This window comes from Montipora foliosa, unplaced genomic scaffold (assembly GCF_036669935.1).
Source record: "Montipora foliosa isolate CH-2021 unplaced genomic scaffold, ASM3666993v2 scaffold_425, whole genome shotgun sequence".
Taxonomy (NCBI): domain Eukaryota; kingdom Metazoa; phylum Cnidaria; class Anthozoa; order Scleractinia; family Acroporidae; genus Montipora; species Montipora foliosa.
The window spans coordinates 622,501-637,500 of NW_027179729.1; the positions used below are offsets into that span (position 1 = coordinate 622,501).

General features: G+C 38.9%; 1 protein-coding gene, 1 long non-coding RNA gene and 1 pseudogene across 2 annotated transcripts in view; 1 reads left to right on the forward strand and 2 right to left on the reverse strand.

Annotated features, from left to right (window-relative positions):
* Positions 1–15,000, reverse strand: part of LOC137988711 (neural cell adhesion molecule L1-like) — a 38,693-nt gene that overhangs the window by 9,700 nt on the left and 13,993 nt on the right. The window lies entirely within an intron of this gene.
* On the forward strand, positions 7,057–8,380 carry LOC137988685 (uncharacterized; annotated as a pseudogene).
* LOC137988690 (uncharacterized) lies at positions 9,377–11,429 on the reverse strand. Its single transcript, XR_011120820.1, has 3 exons — positions 10,843–11,429; positions 9,879–10,073; positions 9,377–9,687 (listed from the first exon to the last, which is right to left on the reverse strand). It is a non-coding gene; the product is annotated as an uncharacterized lncRNA (long non-coding RNA).

Below are 15,000 nucleotides of genomic sequence, written 5' to 3' on the forward strand. Positions count from 1 at the left end.
ATGTGATAACTGCAACTGCAAATAGAACACCAAACTGAACGGTGGTTCATGGTGATAGTTCGTTGACATGCCGGGCATTTAGGTTAATCACCCGGATTCCTTTCCACGTCTCCGGCTCTTAGGAGTAGAATACTGTTGGCAGCTACAGAATTAGAGTAGTATAATATCTTCCTAGGCAATAACTTTCTTCGCAAGCACCGCTTTCAGCTAGAACTAGCCACAAAGTTGAAGAGGAAATGGAGGCGTCCGAGGTCGGGTCGATTATGAAGCAAGACTTCGCCTGCCTTCCTCTGCTTTAAGGTGTAATTTTTCTCAACAGAAGTGTTTGTAAGTTTGAAGACAGTAATATCCGGAGCTTTGAACTCGATTGTAGCCGATGTGGGTACAGAGAACCTCATAAATAGCACCAGTGACGCATGACGAAGATGCCACACAACAGACCCGACATTGTAGTTGTTGAGAAGACCAACGAGATATGCCATATTTTTGACGTAGAGTGCCTGGGTGATTGTATAATCGCTCTGCAGGAGAACGAAAAAGTCAACAAATACCGGGACCTAGCAATTGAGATCAAACCCTCTGGCACTTGAAGAAAGTTGTAATCACCCCGATTGTCATAAGGGCATTGGGGAGCTTCACAGCCAAGCTGGAAAAGTATTTGGCAGATATCCACGTTGGGCTTAAGGTTCATACGATGCAGAAGACCGTTCTTCTAGGATCAGCAAGGATCCTAAGAAGAGTTGTGGAATGCTGAGGCGGCTTAGTTTGTTGCTGCTTGTACAAGAACCCCCAGCAGAACATTGCTGCGGTAGTTGTAAGTAAAAATAATAATAATAATAATAATAATAATAATAATAATAATAATGATAATGATAATGATAATGATAATGATAATGATAATGATAATGATAATAATAATAATAATAATAATAATAATAATATTCGTGATAAGAAATGTACTCTCATTGATGTGGCTATACCTTCTGATAAAAAATACCTCCACCAATTTTTCCGAAAAGCTTCCCAAGTATAAAGATGTGGAAATTGACATTACCAGAATGTGGCAGATGAATATAGCGGTTGTAGGTGCGTTAGGGGTAGGTAATAATGGCTCAGAAAAGCTTTTGAGGGAAATTCCAGGCAACATTAACCTCTGAGAAATTCAGCAAACAGCATTGATGGGAACGGCACACATTCTAAGGAAGGTCCTATCCATCAACTGACAAAACCCCCAAGTGCCCCAGGTCCAAAGTTTGGACTCGGCCCCTGGAGAAGAAACACAGTCTCATGAACTGACAAGACAAGACAAGACAAGTGGGCGACCGCAGTCGAAGGCAACCCGAAGGCTCCTTTTTCAATGCTTCTACCATGACTTGCGGCATCTACCGCAACTCATGGCAGGGTTGGGCGCAACTCCTATCCCATTGTATACACAACTTGTCCCCAGTGGTATTGGTACTCATTTTACCCACCACGAATGGATGGAAAGCTGAGTGAGCTTTGGAGCGTACGGCAATGGTTATCACTAGATGGTCACCCATCCAGTAACTAACCCAGCCCAACGGGGGGAATAATGCCAGCCCATTGAGCCAACCGTACACCCGCAATAATAATAATAATGATGATGATGATGATGATGATGATGATAATGGAGAATAGAGAATCGAAAATGCAAGAGAAGACATAAAAGTACGCACCCCTGAGGTTGGAATTAAAAACACAATTCAAGGATAACATCATTCAACATACACCAGGATAACATCATTGTGGATGTATTAGTACGATATTCTAAAGAACTTGAGGACACTGTAAGGCAGCTGATCGGAGCAAGAAGCAAAGATGTGCTCCTTAAGATGCAAAAGTCTGTTCTCACAAACAGTCTCCACATTCCACGATTTTTCAAGCTCATGACATAAACGACTCTGACGTTCCGTATACAATTTCTTATTATATGCTGTTTTTTGGATAATATCAGAATTATTTTTCTTATTCTATAGTTATGTAAATACTGAGTTCTTATAAACCCCATAGGCTACGCCTCACGCCCTATGGGGTATGTAAATATGCATATCAACGTTTTACACAATAAACTACTGATAATAATTATAATAATGATAAATTTATTGAAGTGTCAAGCTACTTTAGCATAAAATACTAATTGGTGACACAACAAAATATTAAATGAAAAATAATAGTAAGAATATACATTTGTTAACAATAAAATAAAAACTATCTATTAACTTTTCTTAAAAATATCTGACTAAAACTGCTATTAAAATGACTTCAACTAATCAGAGAAGAATTTAAGAACTGCGTAAAAAAAACTTCCTGAAAACTGCTATAATAATAATAATAATAATAATACTAATTAACTAACTAAAACTGCTATTAAATTGACTTAAACTACTAAGAGAATAATAATTTAAGAACTACATAAAAAGCAGTCCGACCCACAAGCCAGGTCATTCATATTTGAAGATAAATTCAATTTTCTTATATGATTCTTAGAATTATTCAAGTTACATTGAGCCTTTACACTCTTAGGGAGTTTGCGCCATAGGAGAGGCCCAAAATATTTGATGGAATGCTTGCCGTACGTCTCTGTGACTAATTCAGGTGATATGTTGCAAATGACTTTCGGGTAAAAGCACGCAAATCATACAGAAGTCATTTTTGTTGTTTATGAGAAAAAGGTCCGTCGGCTCAAAACTAATGTGTCAGCTTGTGATTTATTGAAAACGCTTTTTATAACTTGTAATCGATACAAACCTAAGACATAAATAGTAGACGTGGAATGTACTTCACCGGCCTTGTTTGTAGCCTTACACCTATACCTTCCCTTCATGCTTTTTGAAGTATTTGGTAAGTGGAGTAGAGACCCATCCGAAGTATTCATAATGACAGCAGTTGGGGGAAGCTCTCCCTCGTCAAATTTCCAGGATAATTTTGGAAATGGCACACCTTTGGCTTTGCAACTGATGTTGGTTGTTTTTCCCTCAGGAACTGTTTGGTTTCTTGGATAGACATCAACCACAGGATAGACTATTTCAAGATAAGTAAATCTAGGTTATTGAATACAAAAAACAAAAACAAAAACAAAAACAAAAACATTGAAATGATACCTTGACATGTAAAATGATCTCCTTGCTAATTCACATGTATTTAGCATAATTAAATACAAGCGTGCACTGAGATGGCAGAATTGGTTGTTATTGTGCACGCTTAGAGCAGAGTGGGCTTTTATCATATCACTCATGTCCAACCAGCTCGAGTAGAATCAAGGCTTTTATGTTCTCTACTGGCAATAAAACTGCTCTGACTTTCTCTAGTCAAAGCATCCAAGTGCTAGTACAAGTGTCAACAACAGTAACGTCTGCTTTTTGGCTTTACTTAACCACAGGGGTTGAAAATGCGATTCATCCTGAGGTTATATCTCCAATGGACATACGATTGTGTAGACCATGAGGTGCCCATTAGTAAGCCGGGGTGTTTTTAAGTGGTCTTTAGGACATGTAAACAGTACAAAATCTGCTGCTAGACCTGGTAGTTTCACTGCTGAGTGGTGTTTAATTGATTTATGTCGCGACTAACAAAATTTTATGGTTAGAAAATCAAAACCTAATGACCAAGATTCTATTGATGAAAAAGACTATTCATGATATTTTGATTATTTCAAGTTGTTTACTAGTGGGCATTAGATGTATAGTTAACACTTCCAATGCAATAAAACGTTAACCCTTTTAGAGTTATTATTGAATCAAGAACTATTACTCTACATCCTAACGCACCCTGGTACACTGATGAAATTGCTGCCGAGAAGAGACTACTGAAAAGGCTTGAGAACAAATGGCGATCATCTAAACTTGAAATTATTGTCTCAATGTGATATTTTATATCAACTGTTCCATCGAACAGAGGAGGCCTACTATTCTACCTTTATTAAAAAGAACTCCCATGACCCTACTTTACTTTTTAGATCTGTTAACAAGCTGCTTAACAAAAACATCAATAAGAGTTATCCGGCAGCTGAAAACAATGTCGAACTTGCAAATGCTTTTGCTGACTTCTTTCAATCTAAGGTCGACGGCATCCGGCGTAAGATTGCTGATGGGAGGCGTGTAAACAACCGACAATTTGAGCCCTGTTTTGCTGAAGAATCATGTTGTTCATCAGTATTTTCATTATTTGTTCCTCTTACTGATGTTGAAGTCATTTATCTTAATAAAAACAATACAATTAAGTCATACTCACTCGATGCTCTAACTGCTGCTGTTATGCGGAAGTGTTACCAGACATTGGTGCCTGCTCTGAGGAATATCATTAACCTACCACTTACTACTGGTGAGATGCCAAAGGAATCCCAAGACCGCTATGGTGAAACCTTTGTTAAAGAAATATAATTCTGACTCTCTAATTTTTGTCCTGTGTCCAATCTGAAATTTGCTTCCAAGCTAATTGAAAAAGCTGTGTTCTTACAACTTAACACATAACTGACCACCAATGCTCTACGCGAACCTCTGCAGTCTGCATATAAGACTCTTTATAGCACTGAAACTGCAGTTTTGAAAGTACAAAATGACATCATGTCATCTCTTGATAAAGGCAAGAATGTGATATTGGTTCTTCCGGACCTGTCTGCTGCGTTTGATACTGTAAACCACACCTTTTTGCTGGCGAGACTTGAAAATATTCTTGGTATTAAAGGCACTGTTCTGAATTGGTTCATTTCATACCTCCGTGAACGCAATCACTTTGTTGACATTGATCAATTTCAGTCCTCTGTGCACGACCTGTTAGTTGGTGTTCCTCGAGGTTCTGTACTCGGGCCTATACTCTATCTGTTATACACATCCCCTATCTCGGAAACAATCAAGAAATACGATCTTAATTACCACCTCTAGATCTATGCTGATGACGCCCAGCTGTACTTGTCTCTTGATACCAGTGACGTGGACTTGGTTATAGAGCGTATAAGTACAAGGAAGAGTTACGTTTTTACAAACGTTGGCCATGTAGCACTTTTTATTTCAACAGACTTAACTGATTAGAGTTTAATGAGAAGTGCTAGTTTTGTGCCCCATATGAACCATGTGAGCGTTAGCCCTACTAGTGGAAATGGGCCCACACAAGGACAGAGAAAAACTCTGACCAGTGTTTGAATTGAACCCACGACCTCCGGGTTAAATCACCGCTGATCTACCGACTGAGCTACTGAGCGTATAGTTGCCTGCCTGACTGAGATTTGCCGCTGGATGCAAGATAATGACTTGAAATTAAATCAGGATAAGACCGATGTATCCTTAATTCATTCTAAACTCAGAAATGGAGTCTCGCTTGATCACATTATTCTTGTAAATGGAAATATTCCCATTACTGAGTCAGTTACCAACCTTGGTATTATATTTGAAAACAACATGACTTTTGATGATCAAATTAAAAATCTTTGCAAAGCCTCGTTCTTTCACGTAAGAAATCTGTTCAGGATACGTCGTAATCTGACTAGTGACTGTGCTTCAAAGGTTATACATGCTTTCATTACTTCGCGTATTGACTAAAGTAATCATCTGTACTATGGCTTACCAAAGTATCAACTTAATAAAATACAGAGAACACAGAATACAGCTCCTCCATTTGTCCCTTGCAAGGGCAAATTTGATCATGTAACTCGATACTTGTGTAGCTTCATTGGCTTGCTATATCTTATCGTACTGTGTTCAAGCTTCTGTTGCTGGTGTACAAGTCTGTCAATGATCTCTGTCCATCATATGTTTCTGATCTACTCAAGATCAAGTCACCATCGAGATCTTTACGTTCTAGCTATATGGACTATCTTGTACAAGTGTGTCAAAGACAAAGACCTATGAGGACAGAGCGTTTTCTGTGTGCACACCGAAGTTGTGGAACAGTATTCCCTTTTCTATTCGTAAATTCAGCTCCGTACCTATTCTTAAGAAGAACATTACGACTTTTCTATTTTCAAAATTTGTAAATAGTAATTCTCTTCTGTTTAATTGAATTTTGTTAATGCGCATTAGGTTATTTCATTATTTTATAGTATTGTAAAGCACCACGAGACGTTTTTGATGTGCACGGTATATTATCATTATTATTACTTTCGACTGTGTTGGGGCCAAATTCTGAGCTGCATGGGTTCAAACGAAACGATTACCTTTTTGTTGCTTTATGTGCTCGAGGTATCTGACATTATTTGTCAGGATCTTTTCCTCATTTAAAGCACTTTTTTATGCGGTGCGAACCTCCTGGATATTAAGAAGTGCCGCTGTGGACTGAGCTGAGTCGATTGCCAGGTTTTTAGCGATTGACAAGATTTGTTTGGAATTGGTGTGATATAAGTTCCCTTAGAGACAGTTCGTTCGATGGCTAGAGAATGGGACGTGAGCATTTTAGGTAGCTCTTGTATTATTGTATTTACAGATGTAGTGGCTCTTAAAAGAGTTTTTTATGTTGCGTGATTGGTCTGCGCTATGGGTCGCGAGGAAGTTCGTCAAGAAACAGAAACTTATTGTGATCTGAGGGTGCATTCGATTGTTACTTGTTGTACCCGCGATTCAATTATGGCATTCAAATGCATGAATTGCCTCGTTCTGGAGTATTTATCTGATTAGCTCATTAATTAGTTAAGCGCTCATTTATATCAACTAGAAAAACAAAACTCACAGCTGTTAAATATTCCTTTACTTAGAAACTATAAATGGCCAAAGAACCTTTTATTGTAGAGTAGTATCTCTTTGGAACTCTCTGCAGCAAAATGTTAGGTTAGGTCCATGGTTAGCTCAATTTAAAGTGCATATGAAGCGAAATTTTTTTTTTGGATAATTTTACCCTCCAAAGTGTAAATAAATCGATTGTAAACGTTTAAGTTCCCCAAAATAAAAATTTAGTAGTGAATTTGGCGCTGAAAACTGCTCAAAAATCGTCAAAAAAATGATCAGGAGACTGGAACGAGTTTATTGCGCAATTTCGGCTTGTGACGTAGTGTTGTGGACAGAATTTGTAATACCCTCACACTAAGAAGGGTTTCTGAGGCTAAACAACATGTCGAGTGATTCTGAATTGAGTGCTTTCTCAGAATCTTCAAACGACGACGAGAATATTGATGTTTCGGAGGAGTAAGATGAAGACATTGAAGTGGTGTACAGCCAATACACGCCGTATCAAGACGAGCCACTCGCGCAAGATGATGAAGAAGAAGAAGAGCAAGACGAAGAGGCTGATGTAGATGGCCTTTCACCTGCAGTATTGGAGTCGAGATACGAGAGAACAGTCGCTGTGAACTCATGGTTCGTATATATATAAATTGCCATAACACTTAAACACATAATGTGTATTTGATAAATACATTGTTGTTTGTAGTCCCACTACTAAACGAGAGGTCACTTTGTTCCTCTAAAATAAGCTTACAAACTTACTTGTAGCGTTTGTTTTACTGTTCAGGTCACGGTGCCAGTGTCAACGATGCAACGACCAGAATTTAGTCCGTGTGCCAGAGTTTCGTTGTTGCAGAGAAGTAGCAAATGCAGCGGCAAAATTGTCTTTCGATGGCTCCATCGAACGCATTACTTGCTTAACGCAGCACGATGACTACGCTGCTCTTACAAACAGGACGTTACTGCTGCAAGTCGCGCCGCTGCTGAGGGACAAAGATGGCCAAACTTACCGCCGTGGATCTGGGGTCCCAGAAAATGAGTGAGTACGGTCCTATGAATTTCTTTTGAGCTGAAATCCAATTTTCTCTCAGTTAGACTTTTGGGATAACATTACTAATATTGAAAGTTTGCTTTACTGCATCTTTATGTGAGCTTTTATGTTTGTACTTTGTATGTAGTTTAATTTTGCCCGACCCCGTAAGCTGCAGGACTTAAAATTTTCCATCCTGCTTAAGTAAAGGCTGTCTGTCTTAAAAACCTTTTTTTCTTGCAGATTCATGTGAGCTGTTTGTTATAGATGGATCATCCGCTGGCTATGTGGTTACATTGGCTGGGAAAACACAAGGCCATTACCAGCCTGTGTATATGACGACATAAGGACACGGTACCAAACCTTGCATAGACAGGCAACAGGCTACAATCCAGCATAAGCTGTAAAAAAGAGCTCATAAAAATGGCTCTTTTAAGAGTCACCACATCCACGTTAGGTCATGGCCAACAATAATTATTGTGTCAAACAGTAAATTTAGCAAGGATTTCATACAGGGCCATAACCAGTAGCACCTGTTATTGCTGAGTATGCTTGATTTTCCCTTGATGCTACAAGTGAAATGGCTTGTTGCTGATATAACTTATCCACAAAGTAACAAGTTTTCTAAGATTGTGGAGAACAAGGCTACAGGTGACACAAAACGTAATGACAGCCCTGTTTAGTATCGGCTTGAGAATAAGTATTAATTTTTGCAATAACAATTGTGGCTGCATTGGCATCAGTGAACACTGAAGAACAGCAAACTGTGAAGAAATTAAAATGGCTAGAAAACGTCCAAGTTCTATAACATATGCCCTGAGGCTGACGTTTGGGAAACCTGCTGCATGATTGGCTAAATTTATTTATTGATCAATTTCTTTCTTTCTTTATTTAAGTGTTGACTATTTACTGCCAATGTGTTTGATGCTTAATCTGTCTTTGAATCTACTCAGTAGGACTGCAGATCAGCCTCTGGGTTATGCCCAAACAATAAAGTCAGTTTCTCTTAAGTTCCAAAGACCTTTGATAGTACAATGTAGGTGATGGGCTGTACTCCCAAACTGTTTTCAATCCTGGGTGTGACATTCTCTCTGAGTAAAGTAAACCCAGTCACATTTTAGGTGAAGACCAATGTCAAATGTACTGAATAAAATGTTATACCACTTTATTTAACATGCACTTAACTGTCTCAAGTGACAAAGAGTCAAATAAGTAGAACTCCTTTATTGCACAGTTTAGTTGGCTCGGCCAGTGGCTACTGAAAGACTGCAGACTTTTTGTATTTTAAGCTATCAAGCTAAACCACTGTTTTACAAGTAATGAGTTTGAGCACAGGTCTCTGTAGAAGAAACAAACACTTAGCTCTTGCTTTGGTATTAGTAATCTGAGTAACACCTCAGTGTACACGAGAAAGTCGTGGGTAAATTTAAAGTGCCCATAACCCCAAAATATTTTTTCGCTAAAATGAATCTTTGCACCTGTTCGAAACGCATTGCAGCCATTTTTTTTCTTTTTTCTAACAAATCCTGCCATTTTATAGGCTTCGAAAGTTGCGAATATCCAAGCATCTTTTGTTCACGACTGAGTCAGAAGGGGAGTGGGTCTATTCCTGATTTGACGTCACAAACTGATTTACATTGCATTAACTCTTTGTAAAAATGCATGCAAAGTAAATTGTGACGTCAAATCAGGAATAGACCCACTCCCCTTCTGATGGCCGCAATGCATTTCGAACAGGTGCAAAGATTCATTTTAGCGTAAAAAGTATTTTGGGGTTATGGGCACTTTAAACCAAGTGATAGAGATTTTACAGAATGGAAGACCAATCAGGCACATGTATTCATGGTCCTTGGCAGCGTCCCCTGGGATGACCCCGTCTGGGCTCCTTGCATATTTGGCAATTTCTTGTTCTTCCACCTGTTCTTGAATTAGAGGCTACAACTTCATCCGGGACTGTGCTGCTCTGATGCAAACTTTGTTGCTCTGCACCTTCCATGAAAAAAAAATAAAAATATTCAGTTTAGTGTTTGTACACTTCAACAAAATAATTGAGATAAAGTACAGTAAAGATAGCATTACATCTCTAAAGACATTTATGAGAGAGGAATAAATGATTATCATCAAAGATTATGAGCATTAATTTAGAACTGTGGTAAGCCAAAGATGACCAAAACACCTACTTGGAGGAAAAAGTGAAGTTGTTTTCCGTTTGTGAATCCTCTCTTCAAAGAGCTTCACTGCTGCATCTTTGCCCAGTCGGTCACCAAACTGTGTGTTGAGAGGCTGAGGTGCCTTAGATGAATACCTGTCAAAGACTTCTTTCAGTTCAGATTTGGACAATGAGAAGAGCAGTTTCTTCAAAGAGTCAACATAGCCTGCATAAAATCAAAGAGAAATAAACATTATTGCAATTGAAATGGTAGTTAACACATAAATATCACAGAATTAAAATGTAAATTCTGAAAGACTGTCAATCTGCAGTAAGATGCCTAACAAGGTATTGCTAAAGTTTATACAAAAAGGTGTACTCTGAAGGTATGTCATCATGTTTTCAACTTTACCATGTACATGTTTACAAGTATATGCTTACATGCAATACCACAGTTTTAAAAAATTCAAAGATCAATGGATTAATAATAATCTTGGTTTGGTTTGAGCTGGAAAAATAAAGCAATTTGTGAGCTGTTAAATGTTTGACTGTTCATAAATATCCCAACATTCAGTGTTACATCTGCGTACAATTACAGAAAAGAAGAATGATCAATAAACCATCATAAAATTTGTCATCCTACAGTGTATAAGCTTGATACAGTCACATTCCTTCAGGTAAAGGATAAAAAAAACTAACTGCCGAAATGCATCGATATGATAAGCTTAACTGTCTTTCAAATACACAGATAGCTTCTATGTTGGCTTACATAATTGGCTCGATTTCCTCACCTACAGGTAGGCGATAAAAGAGCGTTGCAGAAACAACTACACATGACATTACGGTACAATACCTAAAGAATAAAGGGCATTTTTCTCATTATAGCAAAGCAAACCTACACACAAGAGACGGAAATACGATGTAGTCCTTACACTGGGTGCGATTGGATGTTTATGCAAGAAATAAGCAAAAAGCAACATGTAAGCTTATCTTACCTGTCTTTTACTGCGTTCACTGAGCGCTCCTGGTAATGCAGGAACAATGGTATCTAGCGTTGGAACTGCTCCCCGTCTTAAAATAGCTCGAATTTGGGTTCCTTCCTCCATACCACTGAGAACTGATAATTTCCACAAGTAACAACTTTCTTTAAAATGGACAGAACATAGTGACGCATACTTCGATTGTGGCTCAAAATCATGGCGATGTCTTCGGACAAACTTCACCTATTTGTCCCTCGCAGCTGGATCGGCAGGAAACTGATGCATTCGTATTCCCGGAGTGTTGCTCGAATTCGTACAACTTTGATTGTTAGGGCCGCCAGCGACGCAATATCTCCCTCCTCTACGTACTTTCTCACTCGACGCCATATTGCAATCTCGTAGTCTTGTCCACAATACTACGCCAGCAGGCCATGCGACCGGACATTTTGGCCGCGCGATTCAAATACCAACTTTAAGAGCAAAATCGCACAACTTTCGGGCGTTATAAAATCGCCAATTTTTTTCAAACATGATTCAAACTTCGGAAAAGTGTCTTCAGAATGTTGAACTTTCAAAATATTATAAAACTGATTTCGCTTCATATGCACTTTAAGATTATGATGAGGAAAAAACTCATCATGGACTGGAAGCCGAACTTATAAGAATACAGAGCGCAGATTTCAGCTAGCATAGATACCCAGCAATGAAATAGTTTAATCATCTGTTTTTATTTGATCTAAATTTCTGAATTCTTAACCTTTAGTGACGTAGTACTAATTTTATTCTGTGTTGTGCCTTTTTTATCTTCTTATATATTTCACTGAAAAGCGCTGCGGGGACGTGAAATAAAACGCATGTATACCAATATGTATAAAACCCACGGGACTTAGTTGAGCATGTTGCGCAGTGCTCTATCCAAGCATGGCAATGTTTTTCGCAGTTAAAGCGATTCTTCTCTGTTCTCAGACGGTACATCATCAGTACCAGATAAAATAATGAGGCTATATAGTCGCTTTGCGTCAATAAATAATTTCAAGTTGAGGGATATCATAGCGTTTGCTAGTCTTTTGGCGCTAAAGGATACATATATGTGCCAACAAGTATTTGCGGGCGGCCTTATAAGAGCTACTACGATGATAAACAGTTCCCTCTTCTTTTTTTTTTTTTTTTTTTCATATTTGCAAATTACTTACGTTGAATGCTCAACAGGCGAATTTTTAGTAGTAATTTTAAGAGGAAGACTATTTCTTTTAACTCCACTTGTTTCATTTAACGGTCTTCCATTAGCTGGTGCAGTTACGACCGATAAACCCTCAGAGAGCTGGATCCAGGAGAAAATGACGTCATTTACTCTCAGCTTTAAAATGCAGTGTGTGAATGCGGCTCGAGGAGTAAAGGCACATAATTTAGAGTGAGGTCAGGAGGGGGTGGTCGTCATCACGTTTCACGCGTTCAAAAAAAAAAATGGCCTATTTACATTTCACAGACAATAAAATGACCATTTCACGATTCACGAAAGAAAAAAGAATTTTTTTAAACAAACAAATTCTCTTACGTTTGTTACCAGCTACAGCCGTCTGTCGTAAAGAAACTCATTGGGAGGAGCCTCGCCACCTTCTGAGACGATTTCCGAGCTAGTTTCCACTGTGTTGATAGACCAACAAAGGTGCCAAGAGGGTCTCAGTAGGGCGTGGGTGGGTGGGTAGCTTTTACGGCTAACGGTTAATTAAGTCATTTGCCTTTTCACGAGTAACGGTGATCTTTTTTTTTTCCGCCACGGTTAACTTATGTAAGAAACAAAGAGGCTTCCCTTGTGTTTGTTACTCATTGGTTATCACAAGGGGACTCACGATTGTGTGTTGTTCATACGTGAAACCTTGTCCAGGCCTTGACTTGTCTTTCAGACCTTGTCTTCTGCTTCGTCAACTCCAACGCGTTCATGTGACTCACTTTCGTATTCTTCAACCTGGTCATTAGTAGCACTAGAAAGAGTGGCCGTGAGAGTAAAAAGAGGTAAAGGTACACCTTATTTAGCGTCGAAAGTTCCTTTACTCTCTAGAGAGTTCTCTCCCAGGAAGCCGATGGTGCGCTCATTTTACCCCCCTCTTTTCATCAGTATCAGTGCTCCGTTTTAAGGCTACTTAAAGTTACTTGGGCTACACTGAAAGGAAAGAAGTCGAAACAAGGATATTAGATCCGGGGATCGAACTGGGGATCTCTTGCACCAAGGCCGTGCACGAACCGACTGTGCCACCCTTGCTCCTTGAAGAAGAATGTTGCTGTCTGATACGAATGTAATAGGCACCCCTTTTACCTCCACTTGGGTCTCCGTCTTCTCGGGAAAGACCGGTAACGCTGTGTTGACCTAGTTAGTTGCAAAGAACAATTTTGTAGTGAATACTGCTGTTCGTTTTGCGCACACGACTGGTGGTAAAGCTCCTGCATTATCCTTTGTTGTCTCACGTCTTACGATCCTCTGCCTCACTGGGTGGTAGCTGTCTATGCAATCCCGCCTTGCATTTTCGTTATTTTTTCGAAGCGTTTCAGAAGTTAAAGGAGCCATAAAGTTTATACCAGCGAGCAACATACCCGTTTGTGGTACAGGGTAATGTGACGAAGGATGGGTATTGTATTTTATGGCCCATTTACCAACTCTTTTGAGAGACTCCTTTGCTGCCGTGCTAAAGTCTTGGGCGTATTGTAGAACGCTGAAAGTCTCGTACTTAAAATGGGACACGGCATGTAGATTCTCTACTTGTGTTGTTAGCATTGTTTTCATATCTTTGTGTTCTTTGTAATCTACATGAACGCGTGCTAAATTTTTAACAAGGGGGTGTATCCCATTCAACAGAAGTCAGATCGAAGTTTGCGTCTTTTGTGAGACAAAGGAATCTATACCGAAGTTTTTCGCTTGATATTCCACGCTCAAAATGTCGATAATGTTCTTGATAAACTCACTCATCGTAGGTTGATTGCATATATTCTTAAGGCGAACTGTACACCGGACTTTTTGGCGTTTTTTCTCCCGTGCGATATAAAATCACAATCCCTTTTATAACACTCATATTTCACATAGATATGAGCGGCATAAAACTGCTAAAAACATGCAGCGAGCACAGCAATCGATTCTAGACAGTCTGTTCTGTTCAGCCTTGTTTATAGGATCTCTCTTCCTCCCTTCCCTTGGAGCGAGAAACTCTGGGAGAGAGATAAGCCACCCATCCTTCACCACGAATTTGTCTGATATACACAATTGCTAATTTGCTCTGAATGGACCATTTCCGAATTGCTATTTGTCTCGGTGTCGAAGTAGGTCTTGGTGCTCAACTATTGAAAAGGAAATGAGTTTGATTTGCGTAAGAATACGCAACTTATTTCCATCCGAATGGTTGTGCCCTGAGACTCGCTTTGAAAGTGAGGCATGCAGTAACTCGGAAATGGGTCATTGACTATTATCATTAATTTAGAAGACTGAATGCTTAATATGGATTATGGGAAATGGTCATATTTATTTCAAAAGACAACCTAAGTGTATCGACATAGGACTCGAACCTTGGGAATGATAATCAATTTAGCACCACACCGCTATTTGCTCAGGGACAATATTTGAAACACTATTAATTTGATAATGCTTTATTATCACTCGGCAAAAAACAATATTAAACACTGCAAAAGGTCGGTTACCAAACTTCATGACAAAGCTAAACATTTTAAAATTAAAGCTTACGCCTAATTAATCTAGCTTCGGCCTAATTACTCTACAGCAATAATATTATATGGGAGGCTTAGGTAAATATTTTGTTTCTTTGAGAGAGCGGTGTCTTGATCTTAAGTGGTGAAGTGGTACCTATAGAGTTGAAACTCCAGGTTCAAATCCTACCCACGGGTCTGATTTTTATCTTCCTTATTTTCTCTGCTACGACAAGTCCTGGGAAAGTGTCCTGGCTACATTAACGACAATAGACTATTCAGAGCAAATTCGAAATTGTGTATATCATATAAATTCGGGATGGAGGAAATGTACATATTGGAGAGCAAGGGAGTTAAAACGGTATCGAGTGCTCTGAGATTTCTTAAGATTTTAATTATTGCAAAATACTACCTATCCCACTTTTCATCATTTAAATAAAATCACGCTAAATGCTCTAGATTTATATCACGGCTAAGGGTTAT